This window comes from Scylla paramamosain, unplaced genomic scaffold (genome assembly GCF_035594125.1).
Source record: "Scylla paramamosain isolate STU-SP2022 unplaced genomic scaffold, ASM3559412v1 Contig26, whole genome shotgun sequence".
NCBI classification, from domain to species: Eukaryota; Metazoa; Arthropoda; class Malacostraca; order Decapoda; family Portunidae; genus Scylla; species Scylla paramamosain.
Genome location: NW_026973691.1, coordinates 677501 through 688790, shown reverse-complemented (window position 1 = coordinate 688790; position 11290 = coordinate 677501). Strand labels below are relative to the sequence as shown.

The window sequence follows — 11290 nt, the reverse complement described above, 5'->3', positions numbered from 1 at the left end:
TCATACCCGGTATACTTTCAGCAAGATGCAGTACTGCATTCGAGATTGGTTTGAGATCTGGAACATCAGGCTTGCCAACAGCTTGAATTTTTCTAGTATAAGGCATAAAATCACACACCACACCCATGCTGTCTGCCAACACAAATATCTTATAACCCCATTTATGAGTTTTTTTATTTCTTGAATGTTTACCTCTCTCTTCATATCGTCCTTTCACTTCCTTATTCTCTTCACAATGCTGTTATACATGACTGACCTTGGAAGGGACCATTTGCTCATCTACACACAGGTTTTCTGTCGTGGGGATTTGTGGAAACTTCTCCTGTAGGTGGTTAACTAGAGGTCTCACCTTGCATATTTTGTCAGTTTTGTCTAGTGTCGTGTTGTCAACAAAATGCAGATTTGATTTTATTTCCTTCACCCACTTCATAACACTCATCCCCGCTAACTTCGGCATCACTGGCAGCTAACAATGTTTCCACCAGCCTTTCGGTGGTGTTGGAACTTTTATTTTGTCCGCAGAATGCAGTAGTACTGCAGCAACGAGAGGGTCCTGCAAGAATATTTACTTGTCACTCATTGTTTTTAATTCATTACACATCTATGGTGTTATAGTGTAAATCAAACCAAGTTTAATATATAACAAAACTATTTGCATGTCACTGCAAAAATATATCGGTAGTATAACAAAGACGAAAATATTACTCATTTATATAATAGTATTCATTTGCCTGATAGGACAGAAATGTCACCTTTAAACAAGCACTACAGATGTTTGGCAAAGGGTGATATGAGGATTTTTGGGATGTAAATATGATCTTTAGGTGTGCGTTTATCACAGCAAATTTTGTCATAATTGTGCTTTACCTGGGGATACATCCAGGATGCAGTGAAAGTGGCTGCTTTGCGCAACCTCCGGCACGCATCCACCTGCTCTCAGTGTCCTGGTTCATCCGAGAAGCGGCAACCATTCCAGTGTAAACAAAGGTGCCGATCGAAAGCTGAAACGGGACTTGTACTGTACTGTATGTCCTGACCGGCGAGCGAACTCTGATACTTGACATCCGCAGAGGTAAAACCATGTATTCCAAGGAGGACATATTTGTCCTCTTCGACAGTAAAGGGTTAAGACCCCTGTACTCCCAAAGCAAACCTCGTCTTTAATTTTCAGGGAGAGTGATCTATACTATCCCTATTACTACTACTATTATGACTATTTCCAGGTTAAGAGTGACTACCTGGAGGATGAAAGCAGGGCGGCAGAAGGCATGGATTTCGACACAGCCATCCAGCTCACTTGCATCGAAATCAAGCGAGTCTTTAAGGTAAAACTGCGGAAAACAACACGATTTAGGTCCCCCTTGAAATCTGAGCGGTACCCCCTGCGACGGCAAAACTAACACCCCCGTTTTCTCCGCAGCGGATGAACGGATGCGCGATGGACAAGAAGTCAAATCTTGAGCAGCCGGAGAAGGAAGTCGGTCTACATGAATTCCTACCGGCCTACGTCATCAACACCATCAAACAGAAAACGTTACGTAAGGCTTTGCAGGGAAACTTTAAGAAATTCTCGGCGTTCTTCGATTACGAATCTCACTTCAAGTGCCTCGAGATTTTGGGAAAAGTTGGAAAGTTTGACATCGAAAACTTCCGCTGTGCACTCGGCGTAAGTGTTAAGTGTTACTGAAGTGTTTGTATGTGAGTCTTGTAGTACTGTCGATACTTACTACTACTACTACTACTACTACTACTACTATTTTCAGTGTGGTTGGTCTATTCCTGTCACTCTGCTTGTCGGCCCAAGTGTTGGTATTTCCTACTGGACAGATTCTGCCTCTGCCGTAAGTACCACTACTACTACTACTGTCACTACTACTACTACTACTACTACTTCTACTACTACTACTGCTACTACTACTACTACTACTACTACTAACCCTACTACTACTACTACTACTACTACTACTACTACTACTACTACTACTACTACTACTACTCCAAGCACAACACATGGCAAACTTTGAGCAGATTTAGAGCGTGGAAACCTTACAGAGCAGCTGCGAGCAACACAGGAAGGCTCTGGTGCAGTTTAAGGTGAGAGTGATGACGATAGTGAGTGACGGTGAAAGAGAGAGAGAGAGAGAGAGAGAGAGAGAGAGAGAGAGAGAGAGAGAGAGAGAGAGAGAGAGAGAGAGAGAGAGAGAGAGAGGGGGAAGTGGGTAGGTGACGGATTTAAATGGGAAAAGGACCGGGAGGGAGAGAGAGATGAGAAGAAGCGAGAGAGGTGTGGGTGGGGTCTCTCACTACTATTACTACTGCTGCTACTACTACTACAATTACCGTCCTCATCAAATCCTTCCTCTTTCTTCTCCTCTAATCACCGCCACCACCACCACCACCACCACCACCACTACCCCAGGCTTATGTTGCAGGTAGCAGGTACTACAGAAGCCCCCACCATCACCATCACCTGCCCCTCCATTGGCGGAGCAGAGAGCTTAGCAGACCTGGTTGACAGCTACTGCAGGCTTGTCAACCAATCCAGCATGTCGCTGTGGACTGTGTGGAGAGAGAGAGAGAGAGAGAGAGAGAGAGAGAGAGAGAGAGAGAGAGAGAGAGAGAGAGAGAGAGAGAGAGAGAGAGAGAGAGAGAGATAGGGGGAGGAGGGACTGTAGGTGAACTTGAAGGAGAAATAGGAGGAATGCTCTTTTAAAAGGCTCTAGTTGAAGTTGTAAGGGTTTTTAAGGGTGTTCTTAAGGCTCTAGTGATAGATTAACAACAGGAGAAACACTCTTTTAAAAGGCTCTAGTTGAAATGATGCAGGTTTTTAAGGATGTTTTTAAGGTTCCAGTAACAGATTAACAATATTTCTGCATTACTGACAGGAGAAACACTCTTTTAAAAAAGCTCTAGTCGAAGATGTAAGGTTTTTAAGGGTGTTTTCAGGGTTGAGGTGACAGATTAACAACATCTGCATTACTGACAGGAAAAACATTTTTAAAAGACTCTAGTAAAGTTTTTTTTTTATTTTTATTTTTTTAAGGTTGTAGTGACAGATTAACAACATTTCTGCATTATTGACAGGAGAAACACTCTTTTAAAAGGTTCTAGTTGAAGTTGTAAGGGTTTTTAATATTTTTTAAGGTTGTAGTGACAGATTAACAACATTTCTGCATTAGTGACAGGAGAAACACTTTTGAGAACCTTGCAAACCATCACTGTGGCTTTATGAAACAGTCAGTGGTGAGAGACCTGACCTGAGCCTGTGTGACCTGATCTTCTCCAGGCTCGTGTGTGTGTGTGTGTGTGTGTGTGTGTGTGTGTGTGTGTGTGTAAGTTTGTTTACTACTACTACTATTACTCATAAAAGTAATAATAATGACAATAATTATGATACTACTACTACTACTACTACTACTACTACTACTACTACTACTACTACTACTACCACTACTACCACTACTACTACTGCTGCTACTGCTACTACTACTACTACTACTACTACTACTACTACTACTACTACTACTGTAATAGGCACTACTTTGCATGAAGAAAAGAATAGATATAAGAGTAGAATTAGAAGGAAATTAGAGACGCGTTAGAGAATCTAACGCTAGTATTAGAAGAATTGTGCAAGAGGTGAACAGGACGTTGAATTGATAACAGCCAAGCTTAACTATAAACAGCCGGTTTGTTTTATGCCCATTCAGCTTGTTAAAGGCTTACCTCCCATTGGGTGGAGATTAAAACGTCATTCATTTTTCTTGATATTATTGGCTATGGAAATCTATGACGTATGCCTCGACACCTCTCGGACAATCCTCAAGTCACTTTTAGAGTAGCAGCCACTCACCAAGATAGTACAGACGCACAACCCGTGTCGCTCTGACTTGAGTTACTCAAAGACTTAGACTCTGATCAAGACACAAGAGTCTTAATAACTTTGCTTATAACCTTTGTCGTGTGATTGAGTAGTAAAGAAGAACACTGTTGTTGAGCTGTAAGACAATTTATATTTTCTAAATAAACTGCAACACGCCAGACTAACTTTGATAACCCACTTGCACAAGGATGTTGTGAGTGATGATTATCGAGAAAGAAAATCGTCGTTTCCGATACCAAGCTACGCCCACCGACACATAGTCGCCACAGAGGCTAGAGACAGTGTGCACACATACATGACAACACAGTGGTGGCAACACAGTGGTGTTCAGCTTATTGGGATTCTGAAGCCTAAACAACCTCCGAAGAGTAAGAAGAGTTTACAAACATTAAAAACAAACAGCAGCAACGGAAACAACAGCAATAACGCTTCCCCAGCCAACACAGTGAGTCAAGGTCAACCCCACAAGTGTGCACAAGTCCCGCACCGCGCAGCACCGCGCCACACCTCATCACACTCCCGAGCCACTACTCACACGATCAAACTCAAGAGTAACTCTCAATTAATACCACCAAACAACGAGACCAATATCTAAATACTAAGAAGAGACTTAGAAGAGGAAACCGCAGCCAGAGACGAGAGCAGGATCAGCGCCGCCCCAGCAGCCGCCGCACACAGCCATCAGCCAAAGCACGCCGCCACCAGCAGCCGCTGCACACAGCCATCAGCCACAGCACGCCGCCACTAGCAGCCGCCGCTCAAGAGGACATCGCTACTCACTTTTCTATACTTTGGTAACAGTATTCAACCTGTCAATCATTAATGTAATTATATTCATGTAATACTTTATCTAATACCCAGTGCACCAACAGTTTGTGTATGCCTGAGGAATGACTGAGCACGAAGAAACATTGAGTATAACTGCCTTATTGTAGAGCGTCTCCCAACATTATCACACACACTACCCATCATCATAGGACAAGGTATGTAAATTGTACACATGTATGCCACTACCTAGTCAAGTTTCAAGTCGAACTAGTCCTATCTTTACTCGCAGTTTACGAGCTTTACGTGAAAGTAGAAACTCCACCATGACAAACGCTAACGTAGTAAAACATTCAATCATCACCACTGTTGCTGATATCCCAAAATTCAGTGGAGAACCTGATACTATTGATTTAAATCAGTATGTCAAAAGAATAGAAACTTTGATCAAAAACAAAGGTATTGTTGAGGATAACTTAAGAATAGAATGTTTCAAAGAACACATTGACGCTGTTAAGGGCACAGCTCGTCACGTCATAGTATATTCACATTTAGACAACATCAAAACATTTGATGAGTACATCAAAGCTTTTAAAAAGCACTTCACAACAAAAAGCGATAGAGATCCAATACGCGCCATGGTCAAGTTTCTGAAAATAGCTCCAGAACAAAACGAGACACAAACAGCATTCATTTCAAGGTTGGATACACAAGCAAGAGACATCGAAGCAATCTTTGAAAACTCAGATTGGTCTGTGAAAAATGAACCCAAACAAATCTCCTTGAAAAACATGGCTCTCGTTATGATGCTAGCACAAATTGTCAAATCAAACAAGGGTGTAGTACAGGAAAGACTCTATAAAGACATCAAACCAAACATACAGTTAGGTGAGGTAGATTGCCTACTCAAAGGCTATGCAGAAATAGATCCTACTTGCAGTACATATGTGTTAGCTGCTAGCTCAGACTCACGCACACCAACCACACAAAGGCAAGGACGATCACAATCTAGAACCACAACACCTTATAATGGTAGGAGTCCTTCTAGACAAAGACAAACAATTGAATGTTACAATTGCCACAAATTTGGAAACTCTGCAAGGGACTGCTACGCTAATATCACCTGTTCCAACTGTCAGTATAAAGGTCACAAAGAATCAGTATGTAGAAATCCTCCTTGGTGTACTTATCATCACAGAATTGGGCACAGGACAGCAGACTGTCGTGCTAGAAGTCAGGATTTTCGCAATGGCCAAAAAGAAAAAAACAGTACAACTTAGTCACTTCATCAGTAGCCAACAGAAGGTCAACTCGCCACATTTCATATCAAAACCAGGAAATAAAAGAATCCAAAGCACAGCCATGGTACTCCAACTTAGATAAAAGCCAGGAAGTAAAGGAAGTTATCTATATAAATGACAACTCCGGAGGTCCGCTCATAGCCGGACGAGTGTTTGATGAACCCAGTCACATGTTTCTAGACACAGGAGCACGTATAAACTTAATCAGTCTAGATTTTCTAAGAAAAGCGAAACCTGGTTTGGTCATTATTGAGCCAACCACATTCAACATTCATGGAGTTACCGGAAACAAACTCACACCTTTAGGAGAAACACAGATAACTGTAACTTTTGGGAACTATTACATGTTTGAATTAACAGCTGTTGTGGTAGAACAGCAAGCGTTCCCAGGAAACTTACTCATTGGATATGACACAATGCGAGATGAAGACATAACTATCTTCCCTGCGAAGGGAGGAGTTAAAATATCTTACAAGTTTCTACCATTCGTTAACACCCGCAGCCAAGATGTCCTGGCACCAGTTAGTCAACAACCTAAGACAGAAGTAAACACAGTTCCCTCAGATAATAACGTGGCAGAGCGGTACTTAAACAATTCATCACCAGTACTTGACGAGAATTGCATTCCTACGGAACGTCATGAAAAGACAAATTCCCCACTGATAACCCAAAAGAACAAACAACATGCACCAACCGAAGCCTTGAAAATTGTTTCAGGTTCTGTAACAGAGTGCACGCTGTTGCAGGCTCAGTCTATTTGCAAGGTAAAGGTTAGTCTAAAAGGAATAAGTGATCATGTGACAGCGATTGCCTTAAGCGAGTCGTCACGTATTCGTGGAATAAATTTAGAAAGTGGTCTTTACCATACAAACAGGGGTAAATCTGAAGTATTTGTCATCAACACGCTTCACACAGACGTAACTATTAAGAAAGGAACAGAGTTAGGACGTTTCCAAGTCAGTAAAGCTATAGAAATAATCAATAATCAAGACCTTAGCTCTGATAAAGATGAACAAATAGCACAAGTGTTTTCGCTACAAGAATCCTCACAGAGTGAGAAAGAGATAAAGAAACACCTCGCTCCCACTAGTCGTCCAGATCTTGAGAAAGAACTAGTACACTTACTACACCTGCATAAAGCAGCAGTTGCTTTGCCAGGAGAAGCCTTGGGTAAAACAACTCTATTGCAGCACAAAATCAAACTCCAGCCAGGAACACAGCCTATTTACGTTCCCGCATATAGACTACCGCATTCTAAACTTGCCACTGTTGATAAATTGATTGAAGATATGTTGTCACAAGATGTCATAGAACCTAGTGACAGTGAGTGGAATTTTCCACTAATACTTGTGCCCAAACCTGACGGTACCATGAGACCAGTGATTGATTACAGGGAACTCAACAAGAAAACAATTCCAGACAGACTTCCGCTTCCAGTTATTTCTGATGTTCTTCGAAGTCTAGGCACTTCAAATAAGTTATTTAGCACAATTGACATAAAATCTGCATTTTGGCAAATAGAGCTCGATGAAGCTTCACGTCCATTGACAGCATTTTCTACACCAACAGGACATTATCAATTTCGTAGAATGCCATTCGGATTATCGAACAGCCCACTTACTTACATGAGATTAATGAACAATGTCCTACAAGGTTTGATTGGGAAGACTGCTAGTGTTTTCCTTGATGACATTTTAATAGTTTCACAAACAGAAGAAGAACACTTCCACAAACTAAACCAAGTCTTCACCAGACTCGTATCAGCAGGATTAAAGATCAAGTTGGAAAAATGTCGCTTTCTACAAGAGGAAGTAACTTACTTAGGTCATCAAATAGACAGTCAAGGTCTGAGGACAGTACAGTCAAAGGTAGACGTCGTAAAACAATTTCCTCAACCAACCTCAGTTGAAAAAGTAAGAAGTTTCTTAGGACTAACAGGATATTATAGAAAATTTATCAAGAATTACGCTGACATAGCACAACCATTGAGTTCACTCCTGAAAAAGAATACTACATTCTCTTGGGGTCCTTCCCAAACCAAAGCATTTGAAACACTGAAAAACAAGCTCACAAGTTCGCCAGTATTGATTTTCCCAGATTACACAAAAGAGTTCATCTTGTGTACAGATGCCTCTGACATAGGGTTAGGAGGAATACTATTGCAGGAAAGAAATGGTAATCCACACCCAATTGCATATGCTTCCAGACTTTGCACAGCTGCATAAAAGAATTATAGCATCACAGAACGCGAGACTTTAGCAGTGATATATTGTCTAGAACACTTCAGAGATATCATATTGGGTTACAAGATTAGAGTGTGGACAGACCACACCGCAATTCAGAATCTGTTTAAACACAAGAATTTAAGAGGACGCTTAGCACGTTGGTTTGTGACACTGCAGAATTATGAAATAAACTTTGAATACATACCAGGAAAGAAAAATACAGCAGCCGATGCTCTATCACGAAACATAGTCTCACACGGAGAAGTAAATAGTGTAGTATGCAGTATCCAAGAACTAACCACATTAGACAATGAACTTGTATACTCAGAACAAAGAAAAGATGACACTTTGAAGCAAATAATAGAGCACCTTGAAGGTAATACAGACAGAGAAGCACAGATACTACAAAAGAAATATAAACTATCGGAATTCCAATTACATAATGGATTGCTATACCGCAATACCGAAATAACATGCAAAGGAGTATCACGTGGAAAAGTGAAACAGTTAGTTATACCCAAAGAGTTGGTACCAAATGTCTTGCACTTCATTCATGATTGTGCAACAAGTTCTCACCCAGGAAAAGAAAAGGCTTATAGACAAGCACAACTGAAATACTATTGGACAGACATGAGAAAACAAATCTACAATCATATAGATAATTGTAACGTTTGCGCAGAAACAAAAGGACACACACGCACACCAGCACCAATGTTGAATTACCCAATTCCTGAGAAACCGTGGGATAGAATTCACCTTGATACCTTGGAGTTGCCCCTATCTAATAATGGATTTAAATATTTACTAGTAATCATCGATTACTTCTCCAGATTTTGCATTTTACAGCCAATACAGAACAAGAAAGCAGAACAATCGCTACAACTATATTTGAAAAAGTAATATGTCCATACACAACCCCAAAAACTATCATCACTGACAATGGTCCTGAATTTAATAACGCTATTCTAGTAGAAATATGTCGCATTTTCAACAAAAAGAAAATAAATGTACACGCCTACAAACCGGAAAGTAACGGAGTTGTGGAAAGACTTAATAGAAAAGTCATCACTTGTCTACGTACATTGATAAATCCACACAGCATTACGTGGGACACATGGATCCCACACGTCACATGTGCTTTGAACACACAAATCAATTCAGCCACAGGTGAAACGCCACATTATATTCTTTTTGGAGAGGATAAGAATTTACCGTACTCACTTCTAGAGTCAGAACCGCTTCATGTCTATAACTATGATGATTTCATACTAACTAGAATCAATAAATTCAAGGAAATTTACCAACGTATCAGAAATCACATGAATCAATACTCACAATACTTAACAAAACAACAACATAAAAGGGCACGAGAAATAAAAATACAGCCAGGAAATATAGTCATGGTCAAACTACACACGCCAATAGGACATAGCAACAAACTTTCGCCCAAGTTCAAGGGTCCGTATAAAGTCATTGCACAATATAGTGGAAATAAATTCACAATACGAAATTTGGAAACTGGTGATATCAGTGTACGCCATGCAGATGAGCTCAAACAGACAAACATGAATGAATTTGGTGATTATGCAGTCATAGATAGTGATGAAACAAATAGCATAGTAACAGACAAGACAGAAACAGACACAAACAATGTAGAAACAGGAACTGATAGTGCACAGACAGAAACAAGTCACCACGCAGCAGACGACGAAAGCCATGATTACAGGAAGAAATTAAGAAGTCATAGAAAACAAGTTTTGCCATTAATTTGCACCAATGAACTCTCATTAGAATCTGAATTTTATGAGTATGTTGAAGAAATATTAAATGAGTTGAACATAGATTGTTATTCTTTTTACAGGTAAAGATGAAACAAGTGGCATGCATGTTCTCAGCTATAGTAGTTCTAGCAACAGCCTGGGACCCTGTGAGGCCCGGAGCTTTAGTAAGGAAAATCGGCGACATGATCATTGTGAACCACTCAGTAAGAGTATTATTGAAATTTGACAATATAAATGTTGTAAGAGAAAATGTCAAACATATCAATAATGGGTTACAGATGGTAAAAGACAAATTGATAATCAGTGAGATATCCAATGTGAGATTAGAGAAGAAATTAGATGCTATACAGACGAAGGTCACCAAAATAGAAAATAACTTCCTACATAGCAAAAGCAAAAGAGGAGTAGGTATCGCAATAGCGATCGGATCGTTAGTAGGTCTTGGAGTAACAAATATTGGTTTGTATGCAGAACTTCGCTCAAATGTAAATAATCTACAAAACTCAGTGTCTAGAATCGATGTCTTACAAGAAGAAACAGAAGATATACAACTTACCATAGATGAGATGATTAATAGCATAGAAACCTTAAGCACAGAGAACTCTAAATTGAAGGAATCCCTGGAAATTTTCATGGTCTTGGATCAGTTGCACATTAAGATAAATTAACTAAATGCTGAAATGGAACAGTTAATTCAAGACTTAGTTACGGCTAATGCTGGACATGTTACATACACATTATTTTCAATATCACAACTTCTAAACATAACTCAACAAGCAAAATATGAGTGAAATTTTCAACCTTTCTTTGATTCAAATAATATTGCTCTATATTATCCCATTCTTAATTCATTCATAAATGATACTGGAGTACTCATTGACATACCATTTTCATCAGAATTGAAATATCACATGTATAATCTGATTCCTTTCCCAATGAAATTTAATAGTTCCATTATAACAGTTGATACTGATATAACATCTCCAACAAATTACATCCTATCCATAAATGGTTTGAAAGAAAGTGTTATAGTAAATGATGATCTATTGCACTGTAAGAAAACTAACGTAGACTTGTACATTTGCTCAGCTACTTATTTTACTTTCAATGAAGCATTGAGTCACTCATGTGCCGCATCCTTGGTGAAAAATATATCCATTGTACGTAATTGTCATTTCAAGGAAGAAACTCCCACACCACGTCATGAAACTATCCAGGAATCTCACTACTTATATTTTCCAAACAAGACAACTGTATCAGTCATATGCCCAGGATTTCAACCTCAGATAGCATCAATAGAAGGCTTATATCGTGTACCAGATCAATGTGAACTTC

At 39.8% G+C, this 11290-nt stretch overlaps 2 long non-coding RNA genes across 2 annotated transcripts in view; both read left to right on the top strand.

Annotated features, from left to right (window-relative positions):
* The first annotated feature begins 1140 nt into the window (after positions 1-1140).
* The window catches only part of LOC135097595 (uncharacterized), a 13569-nt gene continuing 3419 nt past the window's right edge, over positions 1141-11290 (top strand). Inside the window, exons 1-3 of the long non-coding RNA XR_010265872.1 lie at positions 1141-1325; positions 1421-1666; positions 1764-1841. This is a non-coding gene — a long non-coding RNA (uncharacterized LOC135097595). The remainder of the gene's footprint in view (positions 1326-1420; positions 1667-1763; positions 1842-11290) is intronic.
* The window catches only part of LOC135097594 (uncharacterized), an 8745-nt gene continuing 958 nt past the window's right edge, over positions 3504-11290 (top strand). Inside the window, exons 1-2 of the long non-coding RNA XR_010265871.1 lie at positions 3504-4866; positions 10036-11290. The exon at positions 10036-11290 is cut by the window's right edge and continues 958 nt beyond it. This is a non-coding gene — a long non-coding RNA (uncharacterized LOC135097594). The remainder of the gene's footprint in view (positions 4867-10035) is intronic.